Genomic DNA, 12,037 nt, shown 5'->3' with positions numbered 1-12,037 from the left:
CAAAAGGTAATTAAATATTTTGCATGAAAGAAATAACAACTTTTTAAGAAAATGTTTTATAGTAAAGTGTTAATACTTTTTTTTTTTAATAAATTAGCTGTTCACTTCATTTACAATATTTTAATAGATCAACAAATTTTATTTAAACAAGAGTTTTAGATAAAGAAAAAGTTTTGTGTTTTTAAACATATCTTTAACTAATATTTAAATTTGTTTATCAGATCAAAACTATCAGAGATAAACAAAAACAACGTTATCTAATATAATATTTATAAATTTTAGATTTTGTTTTCCGGGTTTATACAAACTAAATTAAAATTTGTTTTACTTTTTTGATTACTAACTTCTAAACTTAATTTTTTCTAAAGTTTTATAATCTAATATAAATTTATATTTTGTTTTTAAAATAAAACAATAAAAAGATAAAATACAAGCTTAAAGTATTTTGGTAATTTTCTTAAGTTTAAAAGAAAAATAAATAAAAATTAGATATTATGTTTTTTTACAGTTCAAAATTTAAATTTATTTTCTTAAAAACATTAAGAATGTTAATTAATTCAAATTGCTTTATAATACTTGAAAACTTTTAAACACCGTAATATGTTTGATACTGATTAAATCAAATAAAACATGTTTTTACACAAATTATTGAGTTTGTGCCAGTTAATTGATAACTACTTATTACTATTCAAACTAGAAGTAACGTTGAAAAGTATGTATTTTAACCAAGTAAAATGTCATGAGAAACTACTGGACCTTTTAAATAAAGGTTATTAGTTGGATTGGTTAGCTTAATTAAAAGTTTATAAACAATTTATTTTTAAAAGTAATGAGTTACGAGACGTAATCTAAATATAAATTATGCTGCTGTATAATACTATTTAATAATCATTTAAAATATACTTTATATATGTTATATTTTTTCCCTAAAAAATTTCAGGTTTATCGTATTTTAAATAGTTTGTTACAATAAATATTTGTAATACGAAATCTTTTTGTTCATAGCAGTTTGTTTAAATCTATATTGATATGTCACAAAAAATTATCTTAAAAAAAGGACTTTAAATATTTTACTCAACTTACTAACAATAAGAATTTTTTATAAACAATGTTTTAACTAAATGTAGTTTCACTTTAGATAAACAATACAATTAACTTTCTACCAAAACTAACTGCTAATTATTTAATACAATTTAAACATTTCATACTTACTTTTTTTTACAAATTCAACCGTAAGACACATTTTCTTTTATTATTTTATACTACTTAATAACTTTTTTTACTTCTTTTTCCTTTTAATAGTTAGTGACATTTAGTGTTAAAGTTGGCTAATATACTTCATGTTTTTCAATAAGCGAAGAGAAAATTGATGAACTAAAATAATTGGCTCGTAAAACAAAATTCTAAGCGAAGGCGGATTTACTTTTTAAAACTTAGTTGGATCACTATGTAATTGACAACCAGTACAAGGTATACATACTATTTAATTAGTTTCTTGCGTGTTTACTTTTTCTCTATTGTTTTTAGCTGCAGTAAAACTCTGGAACTTTTATGGAAATTTCGTGTTACGTTTTTAAGACGTAGTTTTTTTTTTGCATGTCCTTAAGGCATTCGTAAATTACGTTTGTATTTGTTTGTTTAAAACGTAAACTTATTTCTTTTTGTTTCTAAACAGCTAGAACTTGATCATTTAATTTTTAGCATCTAGTTTCATAAACAGTGAATAAGATCAACTGATAAGTTTCAATTGATAAGTTAATGGACAGTTACTAATAAAACTACACTTAAGTTTCAATTAAGTATAATAAGGAGTGCTTAATATAAGATTTAAAACATGAACGCATTACTAGCATTTTGGACTTACAAAAAACTTGTTTTTCTTTATAAATATGTACTTAAAAGTATGACTTAAAGTATTTTCAGATTAAATAAATAAATGTTTTATAAAAAGTTATGTTAGGTTTTTAAAAATTTCAATATTAAAATATTGAAAAAAAAAATTTTAGTTATGTTCATAACAAACTATTTTTAATAAAGTGTTAACAAAGTCTTTAGGGCTCAAAAAGATTTACGTTTTATTAGAACTTTGTTGATATTTATAATCTAGTTCGTTGAAAAAATTATTAAACCAATACAAACATACTAGCTTCAATTGTTTTATTTTTTGTATATTAAGAGAAGTTTTAATATATGTTATTCAATTTTGAATTTTTTTCTCATTGTTTCAAACGAATTTGTATTATGCAAACAAAACATAATTACACAAAAAAATAATTACATAAATATATAAAAACTATCTTTTTAGTTTCTTAGAAATAGTTTCTGTTGTTGTAAACTAGAGAATTTAGTTACGTTAAACGCATTTAAAACATTTTTTTTCAATGAAAAAATTTAATATTTTTGTAAATCTTCTTCAACATACAAAATTTTTTTCCTTGATAGAACTTATTAAAATAAATATTTCAGCTTATTTTCGTACTTAAATGTAAAAATAAAAAATAACTAAACTTAAAATCTATTTTGTTTTTTTTTTGTTATAAATTTTTTTATAAATGTATATGTTTGAAAAAAAAAATAATTTTGTACATTTAGCGTCTTACTTAATCCTTAAAATAATGTTTTTTTATTATTTTAGTTTAAATCAAGATAAAATATTAGGATTTTTTTTTAGTATTTGTAAAAAAAAATAAAATCTATTTAGGCTAGTTGTACAGAGCCTTAGTCAAGTTACTACTTTTTATAAAGCTATTTGAAGATTTTTTGTTCTAAAGCTTTGTTGTAAACTAAGAAAACAAACAATCTTTACTTTTGTATTTTATTACAAACTTTAAGATAATATTTAAAATGTTTAAGCTTATAATAATTATGCTACTAGATTTGTTTATAAATAAATATATTAAAATTGAAAAAAAATTCAGGTTAAAAACTATAACTATCTTTGAGAAATCGTTAAAAATTGAGTTATAAAAAATATGGAAGACCATCCACTAGAGTCAAGGGTTCCACATTTGGTAACTAAAATGACAGAAGAGGACAAGTTAAGAATTCTTTTAGTTATAGGATTATGTATATGGCTTCCTGCTCTAACAATTTTTGTTTATTTTTACATCCAAGATTTTATGAAAAGAAGAAAGCGAAAGAGTGGTTTAGAAGCAATAGTGTTAAACAGTTGTGGAGAAAATTTAGTTAAAACTAGTTGTGGAACAAAAAGTCCAAAAAATAACGAAAGGTTGTTGATTTTAAATATCAAAAAAATAACAAAATTTGTAAATAATATTCTAAAATGCATAATATTTGTTTCAAGTTTGTATTTTAGATAAACTTTTAGAAAATGTTGTAAGTATTTATAACTGAAAACTTGTTTTATACTAAATAATTTATTTGAAATGTTATTCTATCAACTACAAACTTAAAATTTTCAATAGTATATGAATATAGTTTAGTTTATTTAATAAATAACATAATCTTAAGCTGTTAGAAAAATTTTTATTATAAGAAATAAGTAAACTATGTTTACTAATTAAGAAAAAAACATTTTTTAGTCAATTACGTGAAAAATTTATTAGAAGAATATAACAAGCTAAACAGATTACCAGTTAATTATAAAAACTGAAATATTAAAAGACATAAAACTATTGATATTTCCTCGATTTAAGTCAGCTTTAATAAGTTCGATGCTTATTGTAAAATTATTTAACTATTTTGCAATTTTATTACCAACTGTACGTATTTTTGTTTAAAAAGTAAACAATAAACTCGACAATAAATGTCAAGTTGTTGGGAAAACTAAACTTTTTTCTAATCTAATTTCAATATTTTTTTTTAGTTTACAAATTCAAAATTTCTTTGACTCGCACGACAATACTACCTCGCTTATAAAATTCATACTTTTTAAAGAATTTATATAAGCTTATTTAATGCTCATTATCTCATTTAAAACAGTTTTGTTGTACAAAATATTCTTAGTTAATATTGTTTATTACTATAACGCGAGACATATGAAAGTAAAAATGTACATCTACTATTGTTTTATTAGGTATTATAAAAAGGTGTTTATATCTAAGAACTTTAAGTATACTTTACTGAATGTACTAAATCAAGCTTTAACTTTATTTTTGAAAATTCATAAAAGCACCTTAACCCAAGCTTAAAAATTTTAAATTTCATATAAACGTTGAAAAAACTGTAAATAATGCAATTTAAATTATGTTAAATTTACTTACAAATTAAAGGTTTCAAGTGGAGCAAATTTTGTCATTAAAGATTGACTATCAATTTTGAAAGCTTTTAAAAAAACACTTTCTAATGATCTAGTCAGTAAAAAAAGTTTTTTTTAAGTAATTTAGCTACATACTAGTCTACTTTTTTTGTTAGGACGGACAGTTTGAAATATAAGATTTTAGTGACCGGTTATACTAAACAAAACCGTTGTATTAAGATAAAAATAAGTTTGTAACCTTGTGATTTTCTTAATGTTTGGAAGTACATTTGTTGTTTTTTTTTTAATTTTAAATAAACAATGTTTAATGCATTATAATAATAATGATAACAAATAAGTTATCAGGAGCATAGTTATAAAATGTTCTATAAAACCATCTGTTTGATAGGTCTATAAGTTTAGATAAAACTTTGTAAACTGTAAATAGTATCTATAAAACGTCTAATGACCTATTAGAAAATTGTTTAGAAAAACATAGCTAAATCGGTGCTAACATTTAACTTTTAAAAAAAAAAAAAAAACAGGTAATATCACTTTTTTGTTCTAAAGTTCAAAGCATACTATAAAAAAATCGATTTAGTTACTAAGCTTTTTGTGAACTCTGCAAAAATTATACTTAAAACTAATTCTAAATTTAATAACGGTTGAACTTTTTTTAATTATCCAACATAACTATAGTAAGTGTTTTGTATAAACCAAAAAATTGTGTTAGCGCTTACTAGATTTTTATTTGTTTATACTTTATATAAGCATAAATTTATTTAAATTTAGTTTAACAATATTAAAAGTCATTTTAATTCATTAAAGTTGTTTTTTTCATTTGATAAGAGATGTAAATTAAAATTAAATCTAGCAAATGTAAATTTAATTTAAATAAAAATATACTGTATAACAAGTGTTATTTAAAATTAAAAATAGGCTAGTTTTATTTATGCCTAAGTAAGTTTTATAACTTTGTAAGATGTAAGAACTAAAGCTTAACTATTTTTGATAAAAAGTAATACCTAGTCGTACAAACAATAACAAATGCTATTAGTAAACGTTTCTTTGCTTTAAAATAACTTATTACGCTTTCGAAAATTAAAAAAATAGTTACGTCAATTAAAACATATGAGCTTATCTATAAAGCAATAAGCTAAAAATACTTTTTAAGTATTTTTATTGTTCAAATATTATAACTAATTTAAATATGTTTAATAAAACTGCACAGATTTCTTAGTCATTATATTCTTGGTTAGAATGTTTGAAAATTTTATCAACTTTCAAGTTTTCGTATACAATAGGTTGCATTAAACTATGTCGAAGTATTTTAAATCATTTTCTCAAAGATTAGACTTAGAATTTGCAATGACAATCATTCTAAAATAAAGGAAAACTTGTTTCATTTTTCTTAAATCAAAAATTTCAAAACACATTCATTTCTTTGTTCTTTAATTTAAAAGTTAATTTTTACAAATTTTAACAGCTTAATATTTATTATGATAGAGCTTAAATATTTTTTTTTTAGTTTAGGTTGATTGGGTTGGTGCTAGAGCCAATAGAAAAGTGGTACATTTAGTCGTTTTTTTCTCCGGACATATCTTTAAAAGTATATATATTTATTTTTAACTAATAATAACAAAAAATACAATATCCTTCTCTTGTTACACTGACATATGTTTCTGTGTGTTAAACGAGTAAACACTTTTCAACTGCGCTCTGTAAAAAAAATAAATATTGTAAGGGAAAATAGAAGCTAAAATAGGTATATACATGTGTCCATTAAAATAAAAATAGTTGCTATAGATTTTTATAGGTTAATGGTTAATAAATAATAGATAAAATACTTAACGTTAAATCCGACTATTATAAAACTATATAACATTTATAATTTTTAAGTCTGAATTAAATAAATTAAAGTAAATATACAAAATAAAATAAAAAATCTTGATATAAACTACTTACATGAAAATAAAGGAAGTACTAATTCTAAAAAATTACTGGTTACTAATCATTAAAAAAAATATATCTAATAATTTCGTCACGATATATATGAACATTAGGGCTAGCTAGTTAATTTATACTACAAAGTTAGATAATTTTTTCTTTATGATTGGAAAAAGTATAAAATAATTAATTCATTACTTGTTGTATAATATATATGTAGTTTAAGTCATGGTGGTTTAATGTATGGCTCTGTAACATAATTGTTGGTCAGAGCTTTGAAAGTTTAATAACAAGTTTGATTTTTTGTGTTTTGTATTTTTATTTTTTTATTTTAATTCAATCTGCTTTCTAAGTGTATCTAACTTTGATTTTATTAAAGTTTAGATTTCACCATTATAAACATTCAATAATTAAAATATATATTATACCAAGTTTCTGTGGCTTTTATTGCCTTTACTATTATTTAATTTAATAATTCAATAGTTATTTTGTTGTTTAACTTTTTATTCACAATAGGTTACATATTACTTTTTAAAATTAAAGCGCTTTACTACTTTTTCAAATCATAAAGAATAACTTATCTAACTTTGTAGTATAAATTAACTAGCTAGCCCTAATGTTTATATATATTGTAAAGAAATTATTAGATATATTTTTTCAATGATTAGTAACCAGTAAATATTTAGAATTAGTACTTCCTTTATTTTCATGTAAGTAGTTTATATCAAGATTTTTTATTTTATTTTGTTTATTTACTTTAATTTATTTAATTTAAACTTAATAATTATTTATATAGTTTTATAATAGTCGGATTTAACATTAAGTATTTTATCTATTATCAACTATTAACCAATAAAAATCTATAGCGATTATTTTTATTTATTTTTCAATGGACAAATGTATATACCTATTTTAGCTTCTATTCTTCCCTCACAGTATTTATTTTTTTACAGAGCTCAGTTGAAGTGGTTGAATCGTTTAAGGCACAGAAACATATGTCAGTATGATAAAAGAAGGGTATTGTAAAATTTGTTATTAATATATATTCCAGTGAACTTGTTTCGCTAAGATCTTTTGTTAACAAACGCTTAAATTTATATTTTGAATCGTTATGTTTTTAACTAACTTTTTTTTTAATATTCTTCAGTGAGTAAACTTTATTCCTAAGTGTCTTTATGTTTTTATATAAGCTTAACACTTTTTGAGATATAGGCCATTTTTGTTATTTAAGTTTTAATCTTTAAATATAGTCTTCCTGCTGAGTCAAAAAACGTTTTTTAAGAAAACCTAAATTCACTGAGTATTGAAGATATTTTCGTTACACATTTTAAAACATAATGCTTATTTTATTATTTTTTTAAATATGTTGCGAAAACTAAAAAATCACAAAAAGGTCTACAAATGTTTTTTTTTTAGTTCTCACAACATATTTAAAAAATAATTAGATTTTAATTTTATTGAAAAATATTTAACAAAAACATTTTTATTCTTCGGTAAATTTAGATTTTCTTAATTGTTTTTTTTTTTGACCAAGTAGTAAGACCATAAATAAAGACAATATCTAAAAAACAAAAGTGGCCTATATCTCAAAAAATATTAAGTCTATATAAAAAACAAAGACACTAAGGAGTAAAGTTAATTCACTGAAGAATATTTTTAAATAAAACTAAAGTGTCCTATTTTTTCTATGGGCTCTACCACCAACTCAATAAACCCAAACTCAAAAAGATACGTATTTTATTTTAGCTCTATCATTTAGCTAACAAATTCTGTAAAAATTAAGCTTTAAAATCAAATAACATAAAAATTATTGTGTTTTGAAAATTTTGAGTCAAGAAAAATGACTCAACTATCCCTTGCTTCAATATGTTTGTCATCTTCATTGTTAATTATAGACTATAATTTATTTATTTTTACTTCAAAACAAATATAAAAAAGCTTAGAATTTTATTGTAAACTATATCATTAGAAAAGGTAAAAGTTTATAAAAGTTCAACTATTATATAATAATGTATTTTATTTATTAAATGGTTTAAAAGTTAAAACTTTGTATGTAAAATCTTATATATTCTAATTTATTTTTCTGCTTATTTCCAAGTTTAATTCGGTCTAAGCATTGTTTGAATAGATTTTTCTTATCATATCAATTCACTTTTTATTGATTATTTACACGTTTTTTAGGTTCGGTAAAACAGAAATTAAAACGGGTAAAAATTAAATTCCGTAGTAAAAAAAAAACGAAAAATAAGAATTAAAAGTATTAAAACAACTTCAACCCAAATAGTACCAACATGTTTCACAGATAAAAGTCCATATGAGAATAAACAAAGTAAGGAACATAACCAAGACTAATAGCAATATTTTTTCAATCTAAAACTAACGACGTATGTTTATGTTAAACTAGTAAAATAGATCTATAGTACCTAGGTGATACTATTTATTTTATGTACACTCCGTTAAACTTCGTTATAGTCTTGAAAAGGTATACAAAGTTAGTTGCTAAGTTTAGTCTTTCTCTTGAGTACGCACTTATTGGACAAAACTTTGTGTTTAAAATTTCAGTTTTAATAAAAACTCTTAGGTACGCACTACCAGCTGATTACACATTTTAGTTTTATTTTGTTTTATGTACACTAAAATATGACAAAAAAGTGGCAGTCATAAAAAAGTTTATGTTTTTCTATATTTGTGCTGTAGGAGTACAGTAATCTCCTTAAATGTAAGCTTTTTCCCTTAATTACGTATTTTTTCTCAAAAAAGGTTGGGTTCAAAATTAAAACTCTTTATAATAATTCATTTAAAAAAAAATTATTATAACACTAAAAAAAGCAGAGTATTTTTAACTAAAGTAACGAAAACAAAGAATAGTTTACATCTAGAAAATTCATGACCAAAATATAAATAAAAGCTTCAAAAACTTATTATTAATAAATACTTAGATAAGTTGTAAATTAACCGAAAATGTATTACATAACAGTGTCATATATGATTAAATTCATATCAAGAAAATTTTTTACAAACAAAAAATTAATAAAAATAACAAAATAGAAAGCAGTTAAATTTACTTTAAAGTATATAATTTGATTAACATAAATATTTTAGTCGCTTGACTTTTAGGTCTAACAGAAACTTTTTAATAAATAAATTTTACCAAATTTTATGAAAGTAATCAAGATACAAATTTAGTTTCCAAATTTTTTTCCAAAAAGCCACTTTTATTCCTGCTAGACATAGTTATAAAATGTTAATTCTATACACGTTTTTTCTTATTAGTAAAATCGCAAATATAAAACGAAAATTATTTTCTTTTTCTACAATTATTAAACGCTACATACTTTAAGTATTCATATAATAGCTAATATTTGAAAGTATTTAATACCATCCGAAGTAATCGACATTTTAGCACCCTATATAATGTCTTTTTATTTATATTTTGGACTTTTTGTACAAAAAACTACTTTTCTTAACTTTATCGTACTCAGACTTTTTTTAAATTTTTTGAACAACAACATTTTTTGCATTAAATTCTTACTTAAAAGTCGTTATACAAATATAAGAGAGTAAAGTCATTTCGGATACGAAATCAAGACATTTTATAACATACCGTAATCTTCCACTTATAGTTTTTGAGATAAAAAATATTGTGTTCAATAGAAAAGTGTTCATTTACTTTGTGTTTTAAATAATTATCTCTTCACAAGGATGAAAACAAAAAATATATGTTGTAGATTTCATGAAAACAAACAAAAAATTTAAATAATACTTTCATAAATACTAAAGACCACACATAATATACTTTAAACATTTAATGTTATAACGAACATTAGAATCAAATATTTAAAACCTTATGATAAAAATATAAATAAAGAAAATCTTTACTAAGTTTTAGTTAAACAAAAAGCTGTTTATCAAGCTGACTACCCCTTAAAACTAAATACTCTTAAAAACATTTTTTAGGGTATTTGTTGTTTGTTTCTGTCCGAGCACTAAAAACTTCTTATAGATTTAATGCAAAAATGTTTTTTAACAAATGGTTAACTGTTGTTTTAGGAGATTTCTTGATAACATCTAAACAATCTTGGTACTTAATTTATCATTTAATATATTTATATTGTACTTAATGCATAAAACTTTAAAGCGGAACTTGAGTACTCATTTTTAAGCTTTATTCAAAGTTCATACTCAAGCGAAATACTTTTGTACTGCTTGTATTGTTTTTTTAAACTTTTTTTTATGTTGCTACTGTCAAAATTGAAAATAAAATTAAAACTAGTCATGGTGGTGCTTTAATAAAATCTTAATTACTTTCAGATCGCAAAATCATCACAAAAAAACAAAAGCAATAATAGAATTGAAAAATGTATCAAATGTAGAAAATAGTTTAGCAAGAAACAATTACAAAATCACACACCAAAATTCTATAGCAGAAGATAGAAAATCTAAACATGAAGTGCCGACAACTAGTTGTTGCCGTGTAAATGAGAATACATAATTGTAAAAACATAAGGAAACTGTTTAGGTTCTTAATTTTAAAGGCCTTGTTAAAGTCTATATCTTTTATATTTATCAGCTTTATTTTAAATTTATAAATACATAGATCTGATATTTGGAATAAATTAGTATAAATTATTGTTACTTAGTTAAGTAGGTTGTATAAACAAATATAAAAGCAGTAACTCTATTTTTAACCTTATCATCAATTAGAAGAAATTTCGTTTATTTAAGTTTTTTATAGTTTTACTCATTTTTTATGATAAAATACGTTCTTTTTTTTAATAAAGAAATGTATAAAAACTCTCTCTACAACAAATTTAGGTGCAAGTATATAGTTTAAAGAAAACATTACGTTTTATCTGAAACAACTTTTTAATTAGCTTTCAATAGTAAGCCAGACATTTAGTCAGTTTTTTATTGGTTATTTTTTAATTATGTACATTGAAAATTTCGTACAATATAAATCAATACTTTTTAATCTTAATCTGAGTATTAATAGACATTTTAAAAGACGAACATTCTTATTAATCTTATTTAAAATACGTTTACCTTATGTTCTTTTAATTAAAACCTGATTATTTAGTTCGATTTAAATGTTTTTATGTATAATAAAATAAAAATTATTAAAAAAATGTTTAACAAAATTATGTTTTTGTTAAATTTTCTAATAGTTGTTATTTACATATTATTTAATTTTAATTTTAATAGATAATGTTTTTGAATATTTAAGTAATTTTTTGTACTTTAAAAAAAATACATTTTACTAAATATATATAATTTATACAATCTTTAAAAAAATAAAGTGTTTTTTGAATTAGATAAATGAAAAACTTGCTAAAAATACAGTTTACAAAAAAATGTACTTTTACAAAAGTTGATATGTTATTGAATACTCATGTTTTAGCATTGTTTTTTTTATTGTTAAAAACCACGGATTCTAGTGAAATGAAAACTAAGTGTGAAAAAATTACTTGACTTGAAACAATTTGAATTGTAGATCTTTTCGATTTCATTAAACTTTAAAAACTATTGAAAAATCCAATCTATAAAAACTTGATATTATTTTACAGTCTATATATTTTTTGATAACAAAAAGTTTCTTCATAGTTTGAAAATATTTTGATCCGTATTGTCTAATGTAAAGAATTTAAAAATAAACGTAAAACTAGTCTGTCATTAGTAAAAACTGATTTTTAAAAAGACAAGAAAAAAAACTTGTGAGTCTTTTTGTTGCCCATCACGTATTTTCCTTGCCAAAATTGCTTTAATTTAAAATGTACTGTTCTAGTATTTTTTTAAATTTAAATGAATTGAAATGACAACTACGCCTTAATTTATTTATTTTAAAAAATCTTTTTTGTTATCTATAAGAATTTCTACACTTTTGTTAATTCAAAA

At 21.7% G+C, this 12,037-nt stretch overlaps 1 long non-coding RNA gene across 1 annotated transcript; it reads left to right on the top strand.

Moving 5' to 3' along the window:
- The first annotated feature begins 1,312 nt into the window (after nucleotides 1-1,312).
- LOC145831921 (uncharacterized) lies at nucleotides 1,313-11,093 on the top strand. The gene is made up of 3 exons (XR_014369696.1): nucleotides 1,313-1,470; nucleotides 2,919-3,229; nucleotides 10,457-11,093. It is a non-coding gene; the product is annotated as an uncharacterized LOC145831921 (long non-coding RNA).
- The last annotated feature ends 944 nt before the right edge of the window (nucleotides 11,094-12,037 follow it).

This window comes from Thalia democratica, chromosome 3 (genome assembly GCF_965202585.1).
Source record: "Thalia democratica chromosome 3, ktThaDemo2.hap1.1, whole genome shotgun sequence".
NCBI lineage: Eukaryota > Metazoa > Chordata > Thaliacea > Salpida > Salpidae > Thalia > Thalia democratica.
This window is presented reverse-complemented; position numbering and strand designations above follow the sequence as displayed.